Source organism: Montipora capricornis, chromosome 3, assembly GCF_036669925.1.
Source record: "Montipora capricornis isolate CH-2021 chromosome 3, ASM3666992v2, whole genome shotgun sequence".
NCBI classification, from domain to species: domain Eukaryota; kingdom Metazoa; phylum Cnidaria; class Anthozoa; order Scleractinia; family Acroporidae; genus Montipora; species Montipora capricornis.
This window is the reverse complement of record NC_090885.1, coordinates 13,802,409-13,806,360: the sequence shown is the minus strand read 5'-3', so window position 1 is coordinate 13,806,360 and position 3,952 is coordinate 13,802,409. Positions and strand designations below refer to the sequence as shown.

Here is a 3,952-nt window from a genome sequence, read left to right as displayed (position 1 = left end):
TTAATGCCATTTTCCAGTTGTATAGGAAGTGTCGAATTGTTTGTTTTCTTGAAGCATCGTTTTTTTTCCATTTTGCAAACAAGCAATGAATGGCATAAGACTCCCCCGCCCCTCCTACAAAAAGTGTTCGCTCTATTTGTGTCTGCAATGTTTTTCCGTTTCCTGTGGTTTTGGCTTGCAGTTAGAGGAAAATTGACATAAGCGCCAGCTGATACTTGTACAATACCATATAATACCAGGGAAAGAACCTTTATTCAATTTTGTTTATTTTCTTTTGATTTCTCCCATAACACTCAAGGAGCTATCACTTCGTCGGTCTAGTAAGACGTATCAGCAACTTCAAGTCAAAGTTTTACGATATGACTATGATACATGGCTGACTGCAGAAACCGCTTTCCGCAAGCGACACTGAAGTAGGCAAGAAGAAAATTCCTTACGGTTTCAAGTGACGAACATATTTTTAATAGAGCTTTAGGGCTTAGCCTTTTATTCTTTGCTTGGATTGTCCTATTCACTGAACTGAACGGCTTTCGTCTAATCCATTTAGTTTAATTAATCCACACGTGGTCCCTGAAGACAGAAATTAAGCCTTCAAGGTCGGGGCTTAGGTTAGTCGGTATTTTCCCTTAATTGATGCTGCTTATTGCACTCTACAAGGAAGCTCCTCAGGTGAAAATATCAAGTTTCGACTGGGATAAATTCGATTGCCCCAAGTGGACATCCATTTGATAGCTGTTACCTGTTGCCTGCTATTTTTCTTATTTCCTCTTATTTAATATATTACAAAAAAATAAGCGTCTTCTGGACAGAGTGTTAAATTCATAATCTTCGTAAACTCCTTAAATAAATTAGACAAATCAAAAAAACGGCAATCTTTTTCAAGGAATCATTGCCTCCTAAAATTCGGAGTTGGAAGTGTGACCACTCAATTATCGCCGGGATAAAGTGGCTTTTCAAATTACGGCTTCTTTGCTATTATTTGCATCTAACTTGTACTCAATCAGATCCTCGGCAGGAGCAGTCGAATACATTGATCGTCAAACTTGAATCAGTGCAAGAATCAATTCCTCTTTTCTACTAAAAAGGCCATCGCGTTTCCTCAAAATCGTCCATCAAGGCGACAAAGTCACTCTCACATCCATCGTGGTGCCTCGTGCAATCTGTCATATTTCTACAAACAAACAAGCATTTTTAAGTTAGTGGCAAGAAGCAGCAAATAGCTTTCATTTGATTGCTGAGTATTTTTTTTTAAAATTATTTTGAAAATCACAAGAAACCCAGATTTAACTTGCGGAAAAACCCGAGGGAATGTAGTCAGTAACTGACTTCAATTATCCGAGCGCAAGGATTAACCAAAGAAACTGAAGAGAAACAAATGTAGCATGCTTAAGGTCCCAACTGTTCAGGTTTTCCCCACCATGCAGAGGAATTTTGAAACCTGTTCAACCCTGCCGCGTACGGAAATGAAAAGACTTATTAAATGCACAATTAGACTATAAAAAGCCGGACTTACTTTGCCTTTGCTCTAATATCTGCGATGTCTTTTAGTTCGCCTTGTTGTAGTCTTTAGATTTGAAGTCTTAACGACACCCTTCTTTCGTGTCCGCCTTTTGCTTGGCTTTTCTGTGGGAATGGCTCGAATCCTCGTTCCATGGATAATTGTAGTTATCCCAGCACTTTCTTCAACAATTAAGGACGTTAAGGCGACTGCTATAATGATGAAAGTTATTTTCTCCATTCTAGATTATTTGTTCTCCTTATCTGATGAATACTCAGAATGGAACTGACCTTTTCAGTCAGTGAAAGTCAATGAAAAGTTATCCGAGGTTTAGGAGCTTTTAACCGCAGTGTTGCTCCCTCAGAGAAAGTGTATCAATTACCTCACCTAGTATCAGGCATTGACTGATTTCAATGAGACGTAAACTTAGTTTTTTCCTTCTTGATCTCTCAATTAAAAAAAAAAAAAAACTGCATGGCCTTATATAGGCAGAGAGGAAGGCGTTGATTTCAACACCATCGATGTTTTTTACTTTGTAGTGCCGGCGGCAACAATCCTCTAAAAAAAGAAAATTTCAGTTACGAGCGAAATGTTCAACATTATGTTAATTCCACTTCATCCGATAGCAATTTCGTCTGGCAAGCGGAAACAATTCTTACCCGGGATTTGAGTAATAGGTTTAAGACGGATAAAGTTCAAAATCCTTGTAAGCTTATAAAATGTTTCACATATATCGTATCTCTCACAAAAAAAAAAAGAAAAAAACCAAAACCAAACAGTGAAACTTTCATCTCATAATTGATGAATAAGGAAACGAGAGTATGAGGAAAATCCAAAGAGACACCATTTCTGCTTGCTAAAAGCCAAAGCAGTTAGTTTCCCTTAGTGTTTACAGAGCGTCATGAAATTCTTCTTTATGAAATCGTTTGCGTTGAAAATTTATCCAATTAGCGTCTGCCTTAATTTGAAAAGTAAATTCCCAGCCTACGCTACGAAGTGTCAACACTCAAAATTCCCCTTTCAAATGTTGATATTCGGTTATAGTGCTAAAAAAGCCAAGGTAAATGTTAACCTCGTTGCCTGTGTAAAACTGTTACATTCTACTGGGTGCAGTGCGTTCGTTGATACGGCCACAAAAATACCCATGTACGTCGTTTCTAGATTATTCAAACAAATTTGAAACATTTACGTAAAAGCAAGCGTCAACAACTTGAATTGTCTTTTGATCACAAAAACAGGCGTTATTAATAGTGACACAAGTGAGATATTAACACGAACATACTTATAATTATGCCCTAAATCTTCACGCCTTTTATACGACCTCGCCATAAATTGTCACATCGATCAGGAAGAATATCAAAAAAGGTAAATACGCCTCCACATAACGATTCTCTGTGAAGAGCAACAATGTCAAATTAAGAACAAATCAAATTAAGTCAATATACCACAAAGGAGGCATAGAAGAGGGGAATTCAAGTAATCTTACAAATATGCGCAGAAAGGTCGTCCAACGCGAAACTTGAAAACTAAGTATTTCCGAGATACGTGAGCCTTCGGCACTCATGGTCATATGTTATGTCGTTCGCAATGCAATGCCATTCCATGGAGAAAAATCGAACGAAATGGGAAAAATTGTTGCAGGTAGCGAACGTCAGCTGTTTTTACCATTGATTTTGAGTTTTGTTATCAATCCGCTGAAATAATTCAAAGTAACACAAGAGAGAATGCTCCCCGAACTTCGGGCCTCTTTCGTAAATAAAAAAGTTGCAAGGAAACTTCAAAAAGAAACTTTATGCTTGACTGATTACTCGGACGTTCGTTCTCAAAGGGGGCAGTTTCACGGGGTATATCACTGTTAATAGAAATTTCGCTCAATGTTCATTATCAATTTGTTTTATTGGAATGAAGCGAATTTACAACCAAAGAAACAATGTATTATTTCGGATACTCAGTGGTATGAAACTCACAAAAGTGGAGGGGGGAAACATCCATTTGTCCCAGGCTCGATTTTCAGACGCAGCGTCATGTGTGGGTTTGTGGGTTCTCTTCTCCGAGTTTTCTCAGAGAGGTTTTTCTTCAGTTATTCCGCTTTTCCCCGCTTACCAAAAAACCGACATTTTAGTGGTTTCAGCTAGTTTGCCGTATCCAACGTGATCTATAGTTTCCCAAAACGGTTGAGCCGTTTGTGCTTGTTAAAGAATCTGAGACTTGAATATGGCATTATTGTTATGACAAATAGGACCGTCCTCTTTTCCAAAACATTGGCAAAAAAGAATACCTCTGGGCTATCGCGCGCAAAACGCATTGAAAAAAAAAAGGTTTCCGTCGTGCATTATAGATCATTTTCACTGTCACGTAACAAAAAAATAAAATCGAAACCGTCAATGAAATAAGCCATGAACTTGGAATGTTGTAGGAGACACATTTATGAATCACCTCACCAATTCTCAGGTG

At 38.1% G+C, this 3,952-nt stretch overlaps 1 long non-coding RNA gene across 1 annotated transcript; it reads right to left on the bottom strand.

Moving 5' to 3' along the window:
• Positions 1-233: 233 nt before the first annotated feature.
• Positions 234-1,904, bottom strand: LOC138041147 (uncharacterized). Its single transcript, XR_011130758.1, has 2 exons — positions 1,514-1,904; positions 234-1,171 (listed from the first exon to the last, which is right to left on the bottom strand). It is a non-coding gene; the product is annotated as an uncharacterized lncRNA (long non-coding RNA).
• Between the last annotated feature and the right edge of the window lie 2,048 nt (positions 1,905-3,952).